The sequence below is a fragment of the Amblyraja radiata genome, chromosome 27 (genome assembly GCF_010909765.2).
Source record: "Amblyraja radiata isolate CabotCenter1 chromosome 27, sAmbRad1.1.pri, whole genome shotgun sequence".
Classification (NCBI taxonomy): Eukaryota; Metazoa; Chordata; class Chondrichthyes; order Rajiformes; family Rajidae; genus Amblyraja; species Amblyraja radiata.
The window spans coordinates 8254334-8277202 of NC_045982.1; the positions used below are offsets into that span (position 1 = coordinate 8254334).

Genomic DNA, 22869 nt, shown 5'->3' on the forward strand with positions numbered 1-22869 from the left:
GAGAGGGATGTCAGTTCATAGGTCTCTCCACACGTCCAAGGAAGGCGATGACTGGAGGCCTGCAGCGGTCTGGGACTTGCTTGGATCGGGCACCGCTCATAGGAACTAGAGCGCGGACTGGACTTTGTAAATAGCGGCAAAACATGGTGCCCCTGGCATGCAGGCCCGTTTCTGTACACTTTGCTAATCGGGGGATTGTGCTTAGGTAGGGCAATACTCTGCAGGACTGTAAGTAAAAAAATTGACAGTGCATTTGCAGATGGGACAGTGAAGCTCAGTTAAACCATTGAACCATCTTTCCTAATTGTAACACCCAGGATTGGCCACCATATCTCTCTCTGCTGAGGTCAAGCGGGTACTATTTGCTTTGTGCTCTCTGCTTCTCTTTACAGAGCCAAGAATCCACATGCTTTTGTACTTGCCTGGTCTGCCATTCTGAAAGATTTGTGTTTGTTTTCTCAGCTTTCAGCGGAAAATTATGCCTTTAACACCCCCATTTAAAATGTTACAATTTAACACATATTCTTTCTTTAGCGTTTTCCTTCAAAATTCCTTCATTTCATGTTTCTTTTGACAAACCTTGGATATGTCAAAGTTTACTGTTGTATCGCTTTGTGTGAAATTAGAGTACGTAAAATAAAAGGGATACAGCTACATGGAAACGTTCAACATTCCTTGAAACCCAAGGAACACTGAAGTGTGTAATTTACCCCTCTGGTTCTCAGTGACAGATCTGTCCATTAGCCATGCTGGCGGAGTTTGTAATTGTGGTTTCAATGGTTTCAGATGTACCCAATAATTTGTGCCCAGCTAAATGTAAATGAGGCCAAAGCAATTTCATTACATTGGAGAATTTATAAGAATGTTTGGTGCGCATTTAAATCCTGCTTACCTAATGGAAACGGGATGGTTTGGCAGTTAAAATAGACATTGACGTACTTGCAAAAAAAGACACAAAGTGCTGGAGTAACTCAGCGGGTCAGACAGAGGGGAAGAGGGTTTCCTGTCCTCCTCAGGGTTGCACAAACTCTTACAAGTCTTCAGGACGGCATGGTGGCGGAACGGTAGAGCTACTGCCTTACAGCGCCAGAGACCCGAGTTTGGACGTGTCTACGGGTGCTGTCTGTACGGAGTTTGTACGCCCCCCCCGTGACTGCGTCAGTTTTCTCCGAGATCTTCGGTTTCCTCCCACACTCCAAAGACGTGCAGGTTTGCAGATTAATTGGCTTGGTATAAATGGAAATTGTCCCTAGTGTGTGTAGGATGGTGATAACGTGCGGGGATCGCTGGCCGGTGCGGACTCGGTGGGCCGAGGGGCCCGTTTCAAAGCTTTCGGTCATCTTCTTCCATCATTCGGAATGAACAGTTGTACCACTCTGCAGCCTGCGATGTTTTAGCATGCGTGAGTTGTTTTAAGTCTCCTGCAGATGCAAATCAAACATTAATGCCCAGTAATTCAATTGCATGACTCATAGCCAGGTCACACCAGGCCATTGGGAACTTTGTCAAATCACTTTCTGTTATCCAGCACGGAAACAGGCTCTTCGGCCTAATCTGGCTAGCTGACAGAACCCCCCCCCCCCCCCCCCCATCTAAACTAATCCCATTTGCCCACATTTGGTCCATATTCCTCTAAACCTTTCCGATCTATGTACCTGTCTAAGTGTCTTTAAATCTTGTTATTGTACTTGCCTCAACTGCCTCCTCTGGCAATTTATTCCATATACCCAACGTGCTCTGAATGAGAAATTTGTCCCCCAGGCTCCAGTTAAATCTTTCCCCTCTCATCTTATCCTATGTCCACTGGTTCTTGATTCCCCTACTTTGGATAAAATAAGTAAAAAGTCAATGGATAATTGATATATTCTTGATTAGTACGGGTGTCAGGGGTTATGGGGAGAAGGCAGGAGAATGGGGTTGAGAGGGCAAGATAGATCAGCCATGATTGAATGGCAGAGTAGAAATGATGGTCCGAATGGCCTAATTCTGCTCCTATAACTTAGGAATGCATGAACTGACCCTGATCCCCATAATACTGCTGCCCTTCCCCCTACCTGGAATGCTGAATCTGCTCCAATTTCCTACCCTAATGATCTACTAGAATGTCTTGGCAGAACTAATCATGCCTTAGCCTTTTCTTCAGAGGAGTAACCTGCGGCCATACCAGGATGAGTAAGCATTTACAGACTGGCTGAATTGAAACAAAGATTCCGAGTGTACTTAATAAAGGTTCTCGACCCAAAACGTCACCCATTCCTTCTCTCCAGAGATGCTGCCTGTGCCGTTGAGTTAGTCCAGCTTTTTGTGTCTACCTTCGGTTTAAACCAGCATCTGCAGTTCCTTCTTACACAAAATAAAACAGGACTCGGCTCTTAGCTGGAGGCCTTGCAACTGCACAGAGAGAAAGGACATCCATTAAAACCCATTCTCCTCAGTCCACGCTGAATGAAAAGACAAGCAATAAAATTCCATTTCAACTGGAGGGGGGATGAAGTAGCCTTTGTCCCTGAATCTAATGAAAACCTCTCTAATGCTGTGAATTGCCAGCAGCAGTTTTGAAGTAACCACAGGATATACTGCCTAGTAAAATGTCTGAGAGGCCTTATTGTCCAACTTTGAAGCGAGCTGTGTGTGCTCTAACCTGCCCTGGAGTAATAGATGTCAGAATAATTAACCAGAACCTTCACCCCCACAACCTCCCATCTGCTATCCCCACCATAGTTGGTGTTCTCATCGACTTTCTCTCAGAAATACAGTTAAAACAGCACCAACTTTCCAAATTACATAGACCAGGGGTGGGGAACCTTTTCATGCAGGAAGGCCGCATTGTTAGCTGTAATCTAATGAGGCCGCATCCAAGAAACTTCGATTAGATATACTTCAAAATGTACATTATTTTGTTAAAATAGCCCTCATGGCTTACTAATGTTTTAATTGTGGCCGTCAGTCGGGGAGGATTATTTCGTTGAATCTTCTTTTACTCTTTGGTATTTTAAATACGTTCATTTTAAGATTAAAATTAAAATAATAAAAGACGAACAAAAACATATTAATAATAATAAAAGGATTTGTTCTACAAAATTTGGATTCATTCAAAAGGCCGCACTTAATGGCCTAGAAGGCCGCAGGTTCCCCGCCCCTGACATAGACCAAGCTAGTTGACTGCACTCCCTCACAGGAATCAAAATGCCCCCTTTATATCATGGTGGATACATGGCACGATTATACTGGAGCAAGCTGCAGTGATTGATCAAAGGCTCAGGGGTTGATATAGTCTCCATAGGCTGTAGGCCCTGCTTGATTACAGTTAGTAAACTGGCTAGAATTCCGTCACAGTAGCGCAGCGGTAGAGTTGCTGCCTTACAGCGCCGGAGACCCGGGTTCGATCCTGACTACGGGCGCTTGTCTGCACTGAGTTTGTACGTTCTCCCCGTGACCTGCATGGGTTACCTGTGGGTGCTCTGTTTTCCTCCCACACTCCAAAAAGTTACAGCTTTGTAGGCTAATTGGTTTGGTAAAATTGTAAATTGTCCCTAGTGTGTGTAGATCATAAGATCATAAGTGATAGGAGTAGAATTAGGCCATTTGACCCATCAAGTCTACTCCGCCATTCAATCATGGCTGATCTATCTCTCCCTCCTAACTCCATTCTCCTGCCTTCTCCCCATAACCTCTGACACCCGTACTAATCAAGAATCTATCCATCTCTGCCGTAAATATATCTACTGACTTTGCCTCCACAGCCTTCTAGGGTAGTGTTAGTGTGCGGGGATTGCTGGACTCGGTGGGCCAAAGGGCTTGTTTCCACACTGATCTCTAAACTAAACTAATTAAACAAAAAAATGTTCTCAGGCAACATCTGATCAGTCTGAATAAATATCATCTATCCGTGTTCTCCAGAGATGCTGTCTGGCCCGTTGAGTTACTCCAGCACTTTGTGACCTTTCAGGCCAGCAACAGTTTGTTTGTGCAACAAAAGGTGGCAAATAAGAACAGTTCTCTTGCAAAGCAAGAACACAGAGATCTTGAAATGTGACCCAGTGTCAAGGCAACAGGTGGGAATTCAGGAACTCGTCGTGCTCCTTCCCAATGAATCTAAATCTGACGCTATGTTTAACATGTTAAAACATGCTTAGATTATCCATTCATTTGTGTAGAAAGGAACTCCAGATGCTGGTATATACTGAAAGTAGACACAAAGTGCTGGGGTAACTCAACGGGTCAGGCAGCATCCTAACCTGCTGAGTTACTCCAGCACTGTGTGTCTTCTCTATTCACTTGCTGCAACTTGTCCTATGTATGTCAAGGTGAATTTCATTCACTGATAGGATATCGCGAGGTATGAAAAGACAATTAAAGTCCTTTCTCATTTTCTTTCCTTTATTAGTGGGTTTAAAAAAAACAAAAAACCTTACCTTTCCATTATAAATCTAAAGTATTTGGGTTAGTTCATTCACTGCTTCTGTGTAAGTTTAGTTAAGTCTAGTTTGGAGATACAATGTGGAAACACGTGACCAGAGAACCCCTATATATTAGTTTTATTCTTACACCGTAGGAACAATTTATAGAAGCCAATTAACCTACAAACCTGCACGTCTTTGGGATATGGGAGGAAACTGGAGCACCTGGAGAAAACCCACACGTTCGCAGGGTGAATGTACAAACTCCGTACTGTCGGCATCTGTAGTCAGGAGCGAACCCAGGTCTCTGGCGCTGTAAGGCAGCAACTCTACTGCTGCGCCAACATGTCTTTAGATACAAAACAGCAGCAACTATCCTTGAAAGGAATAGTAAAGTCTTTCACCCCTTCACCTTAAACCTATGTCCTCTGGTTCTCGATTCCCCTACTCTAGAGACTATTTCTGCTCAGATCACTTATGACCTTATGACCTTATGACACTGTGCGTCTACCCGATCTATTCTTGAAATCGCTGCACAAATTGACATTATAGAATAGTAGCTCTTGTGGAAATTGGAATATAGCATAACAACTAATGACATAATAAAATACTATCAGCATAACACAGGAATAAAAAAAGTAATAAGTCCACAGACCAGCTTTGGTTCCAAATTAGGGCTTTACAATTCACCACCTCTTCCACTACAGTATCTGCCAATCTTTTGACTTCCACAAGGAATCATGTTCAGCATGGACATTTTGGGCTGAAGGGCCTGCTCCGGGGCTGTAGTGTTGTTCAATGTTCTATGCTCTACGTTCGACCGACATGACTGAATTTTGCGACTCTTCATTCCAGCACAAGGTTGAAGTGGCTGAGCCTTTGGTGGCCACTTACTCAAGTGGCTGAGCCTTTGGTGTGAGTGTTCATGAATTATGGACGGCCGGTTGATGTCATTTTTCTTTTCTCTCCATTAACAACATGGTTTCCTGCCAACGTTCTTTTGTGGGCCCCTGTGGCCTCTGTTCCAATGGATTTTCTTACTCAAGTCTCTAACCTAGAAGGGATGAGGTACATGCAGATGAAATTTCAGTTAAGTGGATTCCAGCTGGGCTTGTAAAGTTCCACTCGCTGCTGATTCTTCTCCCATCACCAGGAAGCATTGTCTAATGGAGAATTATCAATCAATGGCTACCGCACAGCTCCATCAAGACAGCTATTGTGGTCATAGAAGTGGTACCAACACATAATGTTCAAAAGTCATAGGAGCAGAAATTAGGCCATTCGGCCCATTGAGTCTACTCTGCCATTCAATCATGGCTGATTTATCTTTCCCTCACCATTCCATTCTGCTGCCTTCTCCACCATAACCTTTGAAGCGTTTTTTCTAATTAAGAACCTGTTAATCTCCGCTTTAAAATTACCCAAACGACTTGGTCTCCACAGTAGTTTGTGGCGACACATTCCACAGATTCACCACCCTCTGGCTGAAGATGCACCGCTGGCAGATGAAATTTAATGACTGTTCATTTGTTGAGGAATCCAAATCTAAGTTGTTAAATAGGAGACATTGATAGAGGAGGTGAGTTGGCAACTGGCTGGCATGAAACTGTTGCACGCTACGGAGGTGGCTTCTTCATCCACCAAGGTTTCCTGAAGGAAGCTCTCCACCTCGAACAGATTGAATGGTGGCAGTTCAAGTGTGGCCTGAGAGATTATAGCGGAGTGTGATTGTAGTTCTGCATTGTTGCTATGGGTACGGCCGTCAGTGAGACAGTGCAACACATGACAGACCTCATCCCCGTTCCTGGTCCCTGAGATGAGCTATTTCATTCCCCTCGCACATTCATTCATTGTTTGACGTGGTAATTGCAAACCCTTGTCTCCAACCTGGTTAATTAGCCTGAAAGGCCTCCATCAGCCAGTGGGGCTCGGATTATTCACAGCGAACCTTCTGTTCAAAGACGGCAGGTGTTCCTGCTTGACTTTTCTTTAAGGCTATTTCTTCCCGATGTCAAGAATCTCAGAAAAAGCAATTGTTTCCGAGAGGATAATGGGCAGGGGAAAAAAATAGTACTTGCGACATATTTCCTGCTGTTGCCTCGTGACAAGTTGAATATTATCTATTAGAATGCTGGGCCAGCCTTGCAGATATCTGTGCGATTTCAAAGATAGACACAAAGTGCTGGAGTAACTCAATGGGTGAGGCAGCATCTCTGGAGAAAAAGGATGGGTGATGTTTCCGGTCGGGACCCTTTCTCAGACGGAGTCACTCCAGCACTTTGTGTCTATCTTTGATCTAAACCAGCATCTGCAGTTCTTTGTTTCTACATTTTATCAGTCTGAACAGAAGTCCCGACACGATACATCAACCAACCAACTTACTTTAATCATTCGTGCATCATCCATATTTAAACGTTAATCAATTGCACTTAAAATATAAGATTAGCTTGCTATGCTTATCATGAGCCTCTTAGATTTCTTGCAAAAGCATGCAAAGATATAAGTATCTGCTCCTAAAAAAATCACAATTAAATGATCAGCAGGAATTCAAACGATGTGCTGGTCTGATTTAGAGTCCACTTTGTGAGAGGGTGGTGGAAGCAAATTCAAGAGTAATCCTTGAAAGGGAATTGGGGGAAAATGCCTAACATTGGCAAAGAGAGGGAGGAATGGTTTGCAATTCCAAAGTACAGGAATAATGGGCCAAATGACCTCCCTTGAGCTTTCTCCACTGATCCAGAATATTGCAGAGTCAGATTCTGCTGAAGGTAAAATGCAAGAGTCGGCCACAACTCAGCCCCAGACACATTTGTCCTCATTAATTATTTAGCCACGTGCATTTTGTTGCTATTTATAGGTGTACTTATATGGATGGAGACACAAGAGATTGCAGAGCCCATCTCCAGAATCTTGAGCAAAGAAAAACAAATGGCTGGAGGAACTCGCTGGGTCAGGCAGCACCTGAATTGCCACTGCCACTCAATGGTCTAACTTGAATGAAACATCTGTTATTATACCTGTGGCCTTAACCTGCAGAGTCTAAGTACACTCAAGTGCAAGCATTGCAACACAGGAGTTGTGTGTAGGAAGGAACTGCAGATGCTGGTTTGCACCAAAGGAAGACACAAAGTGCTGGAGTAATTCAGTGACAAGGGAGACATCCTTGTAAGTGAGGGGGACAGTAGGGTTTTCATAGAAGACCAGGGAAGGGTGAGGTGAGGATGAACTCAAAGATGAGTGTCTTTCTTCTCTGGGCTAATGAGGATTCGGCCTGCCATTATTACTTTCAGTCCATCGTGCCCTGCTATGAATTGTTGGTTACAGGCAAAGATCCTATAGCGGATCAAGATAGACCACTCCTGCTAAATGCAATGGGCTGACGTGTAGCACGCAACGGAGTGGAACGTGGGCCTTTTTTTTCATCCATTTCAGTAACCCGATCCGGCTCGCAGTGTAATCAACGTTGCGGGGGAACAGTTTGTGTTAATAAATTTAAATTCTGAAAATGAGGAGAAGATTTTTACCAAATAACTTTTATTTTTACGAGGATGTTTCCGTAACCGGCTTCCGGCTCCGCACTAGTGTCCTATGGGATCTTTGGTGCGGAGACGGAAGCCGGTGACGGAAATGGGGCCGAAAATTACCCATGAATCTGCCCATGACCGTACTACGTCTTTTTCGTTGAATGATCTATATTGCTTGCTGTAGCTATATTGGTTACAGGAGCGGCAGGTGACAATGGACTAGGACCAAGGAACTACTGGTGCAGTTGGGACATGTTGGTCAGCATGGACAAATTGGGCTGAAGGGCCTGTTTACCCATGTAAATCGAGGGCGGAAATCTGTTTAAAAAAACCCCCAGATGTGTGAAGAAGCATGGAAACAGATTTAAAGTTATGGGCTAAAGATACAAAGGGGAAAGTGATTAAAAAAAGCTGCAACTTGCTAAATGCAGAAGTGCTTGTAATTGAGTCAAACTGGAGTTTTAAAAGGTCTTTGAAGAGAAAATAATTTGCAGGGCTTTGTGGAAAGTGTGGGGGATGGGAGCAACGGGATTTCTCTGTCGTATCCTGTGCAGGCCAGCGGCTCCTTCAGTGTTTGCAGTTTCAAGAGCAGAAACAAAGCTTCCAGTTCTACAGTTAAACCTCAACGCTCATCTGCAGGAAGTCAGTATGCTTATCTGCAGCTTTCTGCGTGTGTTAACCGCATCCTTAGCACAGAGGCCTGCGTTACACGCAGGAAACATAGGTCTGTGAGCAAAATGCTGCTTGCTGATGATGTGAACAGCAGAGCCCACATTAATTAACCCTTAGTGCTTCCAGCATGTTGAGTGACCTTTGATGGACTGAGAGCGAAATTCATAGAATCATCAGGTTTTATTTTTAATGATGGTAATGACTCACTGATGTGACTCCATGTCCCTTCTGCGTCACCCAGCTGAGAGTCATAGAGTCATATAGTGATGTGGAAACAAGCCCTTTGGCCCAACTTGCCCACACTGGCCAACATGTCCCAGCTACACTAGTCCCACCTGCCTGCGCCTGGTCCATATCCCTCCAAACCTGTCCTATCCATGTACCTGTCTAACTGTTTCTTAAACGTTGGGATAGTCCCTGCCTCAACTACCTCCTCTGGCAGCTTGCTCCATACACCCACCATCCTTTGTGTGAAAAAATTACCCCTCAGATTCCTATTAAATCTTTTCAGCTTCACCTTGAACCTATGTCCTCTGGTCCTTGATTCCCCTACTCTGGGCAAGAGATTCTGTGCATCGATCCGATCTATTCCTATCATGTAGCTTGTTGCATGTTGCTGCTTTTCTATTTGTGTTATTTCAGCTTCATCTTATTGCCACTTAGTAACTCGTCCCCCACAATATCTTGACTGGATGGCTACTGATGTTAATGCAACTTCCTCATCTTGTCCACTCTTTAGCCCATTCTCTGGAAACCTCGCAGCGACAGTGTCACGACCGACACAGAGCTGCATCTTGCGCAGTTTTGTCAAGAGCAAAATATGGCGTCTCCTTAGAAAACTGGGGATATCTAAGGAAAGATCTTCAAGCCAAAATGTTAGCTCTCTTTCCTTCTGCCAGATAAACTAAATGTCCAAGATTTTTCTGTTTTTATTCCATCAGAATCATTCCATCACAATGCGTGTTTGTGACTTCTCCACTGATACTAATCCATGTCTCCCAATCAGACTCAAAATCTTGTCGTTGTTTGCCTGAGATGCTGAACACATGATCCTCCCTTCCTACCACAACCCTCCACCCCACCAATGTCAAGGCATTTTATCATATAGGGAGGACATAGAACATACAACATAATACAGTAGAGATTGACACAAAATGCTAGAGTAACTCAGCAGGTCATAAGTTTGTAAGTTATCAGAGCAGAATGAGGCCATTCGGTCCAACAAGACAACACCACCATTCTATCATGGCTGATCTATCTTTCCCTCTCAACCCCATATGGGCCTTTGCCCCGTAACCTCTGACACTCTTAGCATCTCTGGAGAACATGGCTATGTGATGTTTTTGGTCGAGACTCTTCTTCACACTGAAGAAGTATTCTGACCTGAAATGTTGCCTAAACAGGTTCACCAGGGATGCTGCCTGGCCCGCTGAGTAGCTCCAGCATTTTGTGTCTATCCTTGGTATAAATCAGCGACTGCAGTTCCTTGTTATTACATAGAACAGCACAGCACAGGAACAGGCCCTTCGGCCCACAATGTCTGTGCCAAACATGATGCCAATATAAACTAACCTCATCTGCCTGCACATAATCCATATAATGCCTGGTAAATGTCAGATTTTTCTCATTCATATTCATATCTATATCTCTATTCATATTCAGCTTTATTCAAAGTACACGCTGCATCCTGCCTCTCGATCCTGTAAGATTCTCAGTGGTCTGCTGGGTTCAGATGTTTAAGTTTTAGTTTGTTAAGCCCTTGCAGCAGCTGCGTGAATATCTGTTGGTCCCCCTTCTTCTACCCATCCATTTGGAAACTGAATGAAGGGCGCAGCGGTAGAGTTGCTGCCTTACAGCGCCGGAGAATCGGGTTCGATCTCGACTACGGGTTCTGTCTGTATGGAGTTTGTACGTTCTCACTGTGACCTGCGTGGGGTTTTTTCCGAGATGTTCGGTTTCCTCGCTCACTCCAAAGACATACAGGTTTGTAGTTACTTGGCTTGGTACAAATGTAAAAATTGGCCCTAGCATGTGTAGGGTAGTGTTAGTGTGCGGGGATCGCTGGTCGGTGCGGACTCAGTGGGCCGAAGGGCCTGTTTCCGCACTGTATCTCTAAAACTAAAAACTAAAAAACTTGATGGATAACATTCAGACAGTCAAATTTGCAAGTTAGCAGTAACAATAAGTTGGTGGCGTGGAGCCAATGGTGAGATAGATGAGACGTAGAGCATAACAGGCAAGCAGAAATTCCCACTTTCAATAGTTTTATCTGGATATAATGGTGTATTTTAGTGCTTGGGGAATCAATGCAACCCATAAAACAAAGCAAGTTAAAGGTGAGGACACAGTTGGCGAAGGTATTGATGCTAAATTTTACAAAGTTTTAATAATTCAAATTTAATTCGATATGTAAATCAATGAATATTTAAAAATCAATTATGAAATGTTATTTTGATATAGATCCAAATCGTTAAAAGTAATTTCATCCAAACATTAAAAAAAGCCCTGTGATAATTTCATGCATTATGAATAAGGAAATATTGTCGGCTTATTGTCCTTCAATGGAAATCTGAGCCACCAGAGGTCTCTTGGAAGGAACTGCAGATGCTGGTTTAGACCGAAGATAGACACAAACTGCTGGAGTAACTCAGCGGGTCAGCAGTTTGAAGAAGGGTTCCGACCTGTAACGTCATCTACTCCTTTGCTTCAGGGATGTTGCCTGACCCCCCCGAGTTACTCTGGCATTCCTTCCTGTAGCTTCACAATTCGCAACCCTTTAATCCATTCATCACACACCTTCTGTCTTTTCTTCTCTGGCTTTTGTCAAACCATCTGCCTATCAACGCCCCACCCCCTCAACTACCCACAATCAGTCTGTAGAAGGCTCCCAATCCCCCTGCCATTCCTCTCTTCCAGCCTTCTTCTCTCCCCCCCCCACCACTCCCCACAGTCAGTCTGCAGAAGGGTCTCAACCCGAAACTTTACTCATGCATGTTTTCCAAAGATGTTCTGTGACCCGTTAAGTTACTCCAGCACTTTGTGTCTTCTAATCATGGCTAGATAGACAGCAGGACACCTGCCTTTCTAACCGCCCAGAGGTTATACGTCAGTCAGACAAATAGCCTTTCTCTTCCCATCCCGCCACCTCCATGATTAATAAATCTTCAAAGAGAATGTTCAGTTAATTGTTCTACAGGGCTTCAACAATATTCTGGGGTATTAATTTTTAATTCCGAAGACAAGCTCCAAGACTCCAAGACACGCTTCACAGTGGCGCAGCGGGTAGAGCTGCTGCCTCACATCGCCAAAGACCTGGGTTCGATCCTGACCTTGGGTGCTGTCTGTGTGGAGTTTGCACATTCTCTCTGTGACCGCGTGGGTTTCCTCCCGCATCTGAAGGACGTGTGGGTTTGTAGCTTAATTGGCTTCTGTATATCGACTCTAGTGCATAGGATATGGAATTAGATTAGAAATTAGTCTGAAGAAGGGTCTCGACCCGAAATGTCACCCATTCCTCCGTTCCAGAGATGCTGCCTGTCCCGCTGAGTTACTCTTCGGTTTAAACCAGCATCTACAGTACCTTCCTACACATATAGAATTAGTGCATGGGTGATCGCTGCTAAGTGCAGATTCAGTGGCCGAAGAGCCCGTTTCCGCGCTATATCTCTAAACTAAAGCCTAGAAGGTGCTGACCCTACTAGCCAATTTTCCCTGAATGAATAGTAAGCAGAGCAGGATTCCAATGGAATTGCAACAGCCAAGTGTGCATTTCCACCAGCTCCTATTGCTCCTGAAGTGAGACCACCACAGGATATGAAGAGTGAATATGTGTAGAATTTATCTAGGCTGCACTGTGCCGCAGCAGTGGAGTTGCTGCCTTACAGCACGGGGACCCGGGTTCGATCCTGACTTCGGTTGCTGTCTGTATGGGTTTTGTACGTTCTCCCCCTGACCTGGATGGGTTTTCTCCGGGATCTCCGGTTTCCTCCCACACTCCAAAGGCGTTCAGGTTTGTATGTCAATTGGCTTGGTATAATTGTAAATTGTCCCTAGTTTGTGCAGGATAGTGTTAGTGTGCGGGGATTGCTGGTCGGCTCGGACTGTGTTTGCAGAAGGGCCTGTTTCCATGTTGTATCTCAAACTAAATCAAACAAGACTAAACCTAAGGTACACAAAATTGCTGGGGAAACTCAGCGGGTGCAGCAGCATCTATGGAGCGAAGGAAATAGGCGACGTTTCGGGCCGAAACCCTTCTTCAGACTGATGGGGGGTGGGGAGGAGGGAGAAAGAAGGAAAAGGGGAGGAGGAGGAGGAGCCCGAGGGCGGGCGGATGGGAGGGTGGGAGGAGACAGCTAGAGGGTTAAGGAAGGGGAGGAGACAGCAAGGGCTAGCAAAATTGGGAGAATTCAATGTTAATGCCATACGGACGCAAGGTCCCCAGACGGAATATGAGGTGCTGTTCCTCCAATTTCCGCTGTTGCCCACTCTGGCAATGGAGGAGACCCAGGACAGAGAGGTCGGATTGGGAATGGGAGGGGGAGTTGAAGTGCTGAGCCACCGGGAGTTCAGGTAGGTTATTGTGGACTGAGCTGAGGTGTTCGGCGAAACGATCGCCCAACCTACGCTTGGTCTCCCCGATGTAAATCAGCTGGCCTCCAACTGTACGACTCTCTAACCGAAGACTAAACCTACCCTAGTGTCATGATGCTGTGGAATTACACAAGATCTCAGTCTTCCTCCAATTTTTATTTAACCTTCATTTCAGTTTCCCAGACTTCTTCTCTGATTTCCTTTGTAAATGCTCCTTAAAAACCTGTAGCTTTGCTCAAACTTTTAAAACCTTCTTTTAAGACAAGGTGTCAAATTACTAACAAGGGTACGATTAGGCAGTTAGCGATGTGGGAACATGATTATACCATTCTTAACCTCAACCATCTGGGATTCATAGCTGGCCATAGCAGATCAGATGAAAATCTGCCTGTATCACCTTACTATAAAGAGCACAGACCCCTGGCCTTTATGTAACTCCAGACAGGCAGCAACGTGATTGATCCATAACTGGCATGGTTCAGTAAACTATTCAGGTCAAGGGTATTCGGGGTGGGCAGTAAATCCTGGCCTGTCCTGTGATCCCCGCACTAATGGACACTCAAATGAATAATGTAACTCAGTCAATGTAGAGAAAGGCAGCATTATCAAAGAGAAGATAGACACAAGAAGCTGGAGTAACTCAGCGGGACAGGCAGCATCTCTGGAGAGAAGGAATGGAAGACGTTTCGGGTTGAGACCCATCCTCAGACTGAAGAAGGGTCTCGACCCGAAAAGTCACCCATTCCTTCTATCCAGGGATGCTGCCTGTCCTGCTGAGTCACAGCATAGATCAGCCATGATTGAATGGCGGAATAGACTTGATGGGCCGAATGGCCTAATTCTGCTCCTAGAACTTATGAACTTATGAAGGAGAAGCTTTTGATAGTTCTGCTACTGGACAACACAACACGTTTAGTTTAGTTTAGAGATACAGTGTGGAAACAGGCCCTTCGACCCACTGACTCCATACTGACCAGTGATCCCCGCACACTTACGCTATCCTACACACCCTAGGGACTTTTGTTTACATTTTATACCAAGCCAATTAACCTACAATCCTGTGGGTCTTTGGAACGTGGAAACGGAAGATCGCGGAGGAAACCCACGCGCAAACTCCGTACAGACAAGCACCCGTGGTCAGGATCGAACCCGGGTCTCTGGTGCTCTAAGGCAGTAGCTCTACCGCTGCGCCACTGTGCCGCCCCTAGCTGGGATGTGCTGGGATTAATTTATCCACCAAATAGGTGAATGGTTTATCTGTGCCACCAGTGATAATTCCTGAAGCTGCTTGTCCAATCCACCTCATGTGGATGGATCTATCTCGTTAGCCTCCACGTTTTCCGACACGCCGTTCCCTCCCTTACAAACAGCTTGAAGGTAGAATCTGGTTATGGTTCAGACTAATCACCATCCACTTCCTCTTATTGTAATTCACCATCCTCACCCAAGCAAGGTCAGTGATCTTCTGTACACTTGTCTAACAACTAGAATACTTGTACACATCGAGAGAGGGAGAGATGAATGTGCTGTAATTTATAGTGACATATAAAATAAATGAGAATGAAATGTGTAGAAACATCTTAAATCGGCGTAGTTGCAGAAAAGAGGAAAGCAGAACGTCTGTAGTTTATTGACCTCTGTATATAATCCATCGATGAGAACTGAGGAGGGTTGGAACATTGAACGTACGTAGAACAGCCGAGCTCAGGAACGGGCCCATGTTAAGTTAAGAGTATTTTATTGCCAAATGTCCCAGATAGAACAATGAAATTCTTACTTGCAGCAGCACAGCAGAATATATAAACATAGTACACTATAAAACAATATAATAAGTGAGAAAAAAAAGGTCAGTGTGTGTACACACACACACACACGCACACACACACACACACACACACACACACACACACACACACACACACACACACACACACACACACACACACACACACACACACACACACACGCATGCATACACACAACAAATAAACAGACAATAATAGTGCAATAATAACAATAATAGTCTATGTGGTTCAGAATTTAATTGAGGTTGTAGTGTTTAATAGCCTAATGGCTGTAGGGAAGAAGCTGTTCCTGAACCTGGACCTGTGGCAACCATGATGCCAATCTAACCACTCCCCTCCGCCTCATACATGAGCTGTATCCCCCTATCCTTTGCCTGTGGTGTCTGTCTAAAACGCCTCTTAGATGTTGCAACTGTACATGGTTCCACTACCTCGCCTAGCAGCAGATTCCAGGCACTCACCACTCTCTGTGGGAGCAAACGGGCCCATTAATCTCCTCTAAACGTTCCCCCTCTCGTCTTCAAGATGAGCTCTCTAGTCCGTGGTATTTCCACCCCGCCAGAATGAATCTGACCTTTTGCCCTACCCATGCCTCTCATAATTTGATGTGCTTCCGTAAGATGCCACGCAGCCCGTGATGCTCCAGAGAAAACAATCCAACTTTGTCAGTCGTACGGCAAACGCCACTCCAGCTGAACGTTTGGAAATTGAATATTAAAGAAAGAGAAAAATAATAGTTTCGTGCCCTGCACTACTGTGACCACATTAACAGAGAGGGCAAGGGCAACTGGAATGGAATTCATTAGGAGATGAGGGAAGGTGGTTTGGATAATCTCAGGTAGGCCAATGTTGTAACAAGGAAGGATGGCGAGGTTTGTAAAGGAGTAGCCAAACCTAAACTCTGCTCCCTTGGAAAATTCCCTGCTAATATTTGAACCGTATATAAAATGATATACACTGTATATAATTGTAATTATATTATATTACACTTTATATACTATGAATCGTATATGAAATGATGAGAGGCATAGATTGGGTCAATCAGAACCTTTTCCCCAGGGTGGATATGTCCAACACTAGAGGCCATGGCTATAAGGTGAGAGGGGAAAAGTGTTTTTTTTTTACGCAGAGAGCTGTGGGGACGGGAACGCACTATCAGGGTGGTGGTGGAAGCAGATACGATAGTGGAGATTAAGTCTGAAGAAAGGTCTCGTCCCAAAACGTCACCCAGAGAGGCTGCCTGTCCCGCTGAGTTACTCCATCCTTTTGTGTCAAGAGAGAGTCAAGAGTCAAGGGAGTGTTTTATTGTCATATGTCCCAGATAGGACAATGAAATTCTTACTTGCTGCAGCACAACAAAATATGTAATCATAATAAATAATATAACAAAAACTCAGACAAAAAAGAACAAACAATAACAGTGCAATAATAATAATAATAATAATAATAATAATAATAGTCTATTGTAGTTCAGGGCTTATGAGGTTGTAGTGTTTAATAGCCTGCCTGATGGCTGTAGGGAAGATGCTGTTCCTGAACCTGGATGTTAAGGGCCTGTCCCACTTGCCGATTTTTTTCAGCGACTGCCGGCATCATTGACTGACGTATAAGGTCACCGAAAAATTTGCGGCGGTGACGTGGCTTGACGCGGCGTGACGCGGCATGACGCGGCGGTGACGTGGCTTGATGCGGCGTGACGCGGCGGTGACGTGGCTTGATGCTGCGTGACGCGGCATGACGCGGCGGTGACGTGGCTTGACGCGGCGTGATGACGTGTGACGCGCACTGTTTTTTCACGTGTCGCAACATTTTTTTTGTCGCCGCTGGATTTTGAAATGTTCAGGGGGGTTATTTTTAGTTAAATATTCTCCCCCAACTAGATTCCAACTTATGTGATGTCTTTCCATGTTTAATAAAAAAATAGGATCGTCTGTGCAGTTATTTCAAGGACTTTTCAATAAGAGAGGTGATACTCCAGGCATGAAATAATCTTTTATAATTAGTTCAGCTTTCTATCGTCTCTCACTTGGAATTCAGATTTCCTCGAGGACATTGACCAGGAGAGCCTTTGAGATGCCGTAAAGCCAATACTATCCCTATCACGTACTCAAATCTCCTTGGAAATATTATTACTCAACAATACTATCTCTGTCATACTCAAATCTCCTCGGAAATATTATTACTCTGTAATACTATCGTTGTCATGTACTCAAATCTCCTTGGAAACATTGTTACTTAATAATACTATCTCTGCCATACTGAAATCTCCTTAGAAATATTATTACTCAGTAATACTATCCCTGTCATGTACTCAAATCTCCTTGGAAATATTATTACTCTGTAATACTATCTTTGTCACGTACTCAAATCACCTTGGAAACATTATTACTTAACAATACTATGTCGTACTCAAATCTCCTTGAAAATATTATTACTCAGCAATACTATCTCTATCATGTACTCCAATCAAATTGATTAACATGGGTGCCAGGCATTATGGGGTGAAGGCAGGAGAATGGAGTTGAGAGTGAAAGATAGACGATGGGCTGAATAGCCTAATTCTGCTCCCATCATTTATGAACTTCTTCTTGGAAATAGTATTACTCAGCAATACTATCCCTGTCATATATTCAGTTCTCCTTGGAAATGTTATTACTCAGTTACGACACTATATGGAACTAAATGATGAAAATATGATTGGTAATTTCGACGTCACTCTAGTCTCATGGTTCCCAGGCATCGTTTTAAATGCTAAACATTGTACATTCAGGAATTCTGTCCTTCGTCTCCCCAGCCCACCTCCCATCTTGGTCTCAGCATCTTTAGTCTGCTTCCTCCTCCAACCCCTCCCAGCCTGTCCTTCCTCTGGCTTCTGGCTGGAAATTTCTAGAATGAAAGCTCATTCACAACATTTTGCAATTCATTCCTCCCCGTCTTATTCCATCGACATTTTAACTTTTTCCAATGCCCGGTGTATTTCTGTCACTAACATACTCCAGTCCTAATCATTCTCCCCTCTGCTGAATTGTGCTTTGTATTCTGTTTACTCTCTCTCTTCTGCAGCTGAGCTCTACCAGGGTAGGTTTGTGATTCTTTGGGCTGCTTTGCTTCTGTCGTTTGGTTCTGTGCGTTCACACCCAGCAGCCTGTTGCCATGGTGACCGAGGGTCGGTCGCCACTCCGAAGCGTTGACGGAAAGTGGCAAGCATGTTAATCACACAACACCCATCCATAGCTGTGGAAGGATGTGCTGGCTCTGGAGAGGGTCCAGAGGAGGTTTACAAGAATGATCCCAGGAATGAGTGGGTTAGCATATGACGAGCATTTGACAGCACTGAGCCTTTACTCGCTGGAGTTTAGAAGGTTGTGGGGGGGGGGGGACTTTATTGAAACTTACAGAATAATGAAAGGCATAGATAGAGTGGATGTGGAAAGGATGTTTTCCACTGGTGGGTGAGTCTAGGACCAGAGGTCATAGCCTCAGAATTAAAGTGCGCTCTTTTAGAAAGGAGGTGAGGAGAAACTTCTCTAGTCAGAGGGTAGTTAATCTGTGGAACTCATTGTCGCAGAGGGCTGTGGAGGGCGCCAGTGGATATTTTTAAGGGAGAGATAGACAGATTCTTGATTAGAACGGGTGTCGAGGGTTATGGGGATAAGGCAGGAAAATGGGATTAGGAGGCAGAGGTCAGCCATGATTGAATAGCGGAGTAGACTCGATGGGCCAAATGGCCTAATTCTATTCCATAACTTGTGAATTGCATATTGCTCCTATGTCTATATGTGAGCGCCAGTGAACATGTGTAAGGTTGCTTGCAGGCTTCTGTTTTTATTCATGAACGCATTTTTCTTGGAGCGTGTGTGTCTGATTGTGTGTGTTTATGTATCAGATGTGTGATCCAAAGATTGAGACAAAATGCTGGAGCAACTCAGCGAGTCGGGCAGCATCTCTGGAGACAAAGATTAGGTGATGTTTCAAGGCAGAACCCTTCTTCAGACTTAAAGCAGAGGTGGGGGGGGGGGGGGGGTGGGATAACTGGAGACGAGAAAAAGCCAGATTAAGTAAGGGCTGTCAAAGGATCCTGAGGTCCTTCTGAGAAACATGGCAGAATGTGTGGTCCTCCATCTGTCTGCTGTATGTTTCAATACATGTGTGTCTCTCTTAGTTTTGAGATGCAGTGTGAAACCTGGCCCTTCGGCAGGCCGCGTTCTTGCCGACCAGCGATCACCTGCGCACTAATTCTATCCTACGCACGATGGACAAATTACAGGTTATTTAACCTAAAAATATGCACGTCATTGCAATCTGGAGGGAAACTGGAGCACCTGGAGAAAATCCACGTGATCACTGGGGGAACATGCAAACTCTGTGCACACAGGTTTCTGGCGCCGTGAGGCAGCAACTCTACTGCTGCGCCACTGTGCCGGCCTCTATGTGCGTGTGTGTGCGCTTATATCACGGTGTGCTTCCATGTCTATCTCTGCATGTGCATGTCTGACTGCGTGAGTACGTCTGACTCTGCATGTGTGTGTCTGTCTGTCTCTGTGTATGTCTGTCTCTGCATGTGTGTGTGTCTATCTCTGCGTGAGTATGTCTGTCTCTGCATGTGTGAGTGTGTGTGTGTGTGTGTGTGTGTGTGTCTGCGTGTGTGTCCTTTCCAACTATCTTATGTATGTGTGTCTGGTGTGCACCTCTCTCTCTTTCTCCTGCGAACGTCAGCCTTTATGTCTGACAGAAAGTCAACAACTGGGCAATATTCCTGGGAGAATTTGTCACAGATGGCAACTCACAATGAGCAGACACACCATGCATCAAAGAAGAGACATATTACACCCTTGTTTATGACACAGCCACCCAAGAATGTTCGGATTAAGCCAGGGAACTGTTATGTTTCGTACTTTTAACCCTGTGGGAACCCCACATTAATTAGGCTTCAGACAGCAGGAGAATTTACCATCGTATTAATAATTTCATAGTTCTTTTATGATTGTATAAATGAAAGAGGATGTGTCTGTGGAATTACTGCTAGTACTCGAGTTCCCGATGTTGGGGGAGTCCAGAACCAGGGGCCACAGTTTAAGAATAAGGATTAAGCCATTTAGAACGGAGACGAGGAAACATTTTTTCTCACAGAGAGTCGAGAGTGTGTGGAATTCTCTGCCTCAGAGGGTGGTGGAGGCAGGTTCTCTGGATAGTTTTAAGAGAGAGCTGGATGGGACTCTTAAAGATAGCGGAGTCAGGGGATATGGGGAAAAGGCAGGAACGGGGTACTGATTGCGGATGACCAGCCATGATTACAGTGAATGGCAGTGCTGGCTCGAAGGGCCGAATGGCCTACTTCTGCATCTATTGTCTACTGCATTACTTGCACTGATTTCATATATTTTATTTTTATTTTTGTGCACAAATATTTAATTCCAACACTGAGATGCTGTTTTTTAAAAATTTACTGTGGCTGCAATTCAGTTCAGTTCAGTTTAGTTTATTGTCACATGTACCGAGGTTCAGTGAAAAGCTTTGGTTGCGCAGTCAGCTAATTCAGTAGTTCACCTAAATGATGCATTGTCCTCCTGTGAAGCTAGACTTTTAAGCCTCTGCAGGGTTTTCCAACCACGAGTTACGTTACAGGCCCACCGCTTGTTTTCCGGTACACTTGGTTCCAGGCTTTCTGGATCATTTGGACCATTTTGCCGGACCAGCAGAGGTCGCGGCCTCCAAGAGTCCAACAGTACTGGAACGATCCGTATAGGCTGGCGAGGGGATGAGATTCCAGCCCAGAAAGTCGGCCTTGGAAGTCGGCTATGGGAAAGGATCTGCTGGTTCTGGCTGGGCTGTAGTTCCAGAGCCTTGGACACAGGGGGGCAAATTTGACCTGTCAATCGGTTGCAGAGGTCCCGATCGGCCACCTCACCCGACCGAGGCACCACATTTTTCAGGAGACTTCCGGGGAGGGGGGGAAATTTCAAGTGCGCTCTCGTGAAATTTTGTCCGATCAAAGCAGGCGCCGGACTACCAGTTGCCGGTAAAAACAGTGGTGGACTTGTATCACCAAGTCTACCTCTGCCCTCAGTTGAAAGCAATGTCAGTAGTGATAACTCAACTCAGTGAAGCAACCACAATCTCAGACCAATTTCCTCTCTCCCCACTGAGATCAGCCAGCACAGAAAACAACACTAAATCCAAACAAGTAATTGAAGTAACAGTACTTAGTGCGTAGGAAGGAAGGTTGTGAGGTATAGTTATACACAAGGTCCTATAAACAGCAACGTGATAAGCGGCCACCTAATCCTCTTTAGTCACTGAAACTTTGTGGCTACAATCACAAATACTTTCTTTGCCTTGTTGACCTCCCCCATCATCCCACAGGCTGGCTGTGGAGCTTCACAGCTCAGCACTTACATAATTCAACTATTACACTGCCAATCGCAGCCACAACTGCCGGTGGAGGCAGGTTCTCTGGATACTTTCAAGAGAGAGCTAGATAGGGCTCTTAAAAATAGCGGAGTCAGGGGATATGGGGAGAAGGCAGGAATGGGGTACTGATTGGGGATGATCAGCCATGATCACATTGATTGGCGGTGCTGGCTCGAAGGGCCAAATGGCCTACTCCTACACCTACTGTCTACCGGAATCGAACTCCCTTTCTGCCCTGCAGTGCTGAACTATGGTCTACCTCTTTAGTCACCTTTGGACTATCCTTGATCGGACTCTGCTGGCTAACGTCAACCCCTTATCATGTATCTATACACTGTAAATGCTCGAGTGTAATCATGTATTGTCTTTCCGCTGACTGGATAGCAGACAACAAAAGATTTTCACTGTACCTCGGTACACATGACAATAAACTAAACTGAAACTGAGTTCCTTCGGGAATTCCCTGAAGATTTCTCCTCACTACTAGCTCCTCGCTCCGCCCCTCCACTTCCTCACCATAACTGGCAATGTATAGAATGCTCTTTCATCCTGATGTATGGTATGGTATTTATTTGTCACATGTACAGTGAAATTCATTTTTGTACACAGTTCAGTACAAGTATCATTACACATAAGCACTGAGATACATGTTAGAGAAGCATCTTAGATACAGTACAAGTGTACAGCAGTAGTACACTGAGACAGTATACAGAGTCTGTGGGAAAGAACTGCAGATGCTGGTTTAAATCGAAGATAGACACAAAATGCTGGAGTAACTCAGCGGGACAGGCAGCAACTCTGGAGAGAAGGAATGGGTGACGTCTCGGGTCGAGACCCTTCTTCAGACTGATCAATAGGCAACGTTTCGGGTTGAGACACTTCTTCAGACTGAAGTCTACAGAGTCGCCAGTTTGGCGCCATTGTCAAGTCCCAGTGGTTGTAAGTGAAGGGATGACACGCACATCCGTGATTCTATCCAAACCCCTTTGGGCACAATGCTTGAAGCCATGGGATCAGGCTCAATGAACACACAATCTTCCCTCCCCACCATCTCCCCTGGGACATCCTTTGCATTGGTTCATTGTCAAGCATTTGAGACAATTTACCCTTGCGAAGCATCTATTCACCCAATTATCAAAATCAACAACGCGTTCAGCAAATGCCTTCGCCCGGTTACCGATGATAGATAATAACTTCCAGCCTTGCCAGGAATGTTCAAAAACCCCAAATGAAATCCCACTGGCTCATTTCACTGAATACAAATTAATAAAAGTCAGGAAAGCTACGGAATTCCCGTAAAGCAATGGGTTCAGTAATACCTTTCAGGGCAAGAAGTTTCTCGGGCTGACTGTAAAAGGTCATATGGTTGTATGAAACTACAGCAAGTTAGACTTCAACATCACCTGCGCAGATGATCTTATCATCATCAGCATCTCAGCTGCAGCAAGCTGGCTGTCTCACTTGCTA

General features: G+C 44.9%; 1 long non-coding RNA gene across 1 annotated transcript in view; it reads right to left on the reverse strand.

The window, feature by feature from the left end:
• Window positions 1-22869, reverse strand: part of LOC116988384 — a 321226-nt gene that overhangs the window by 75897 nt on the left and 222460 nt on the right. The gene's annotated exons all lie outside the window — the stretch shown is intronic.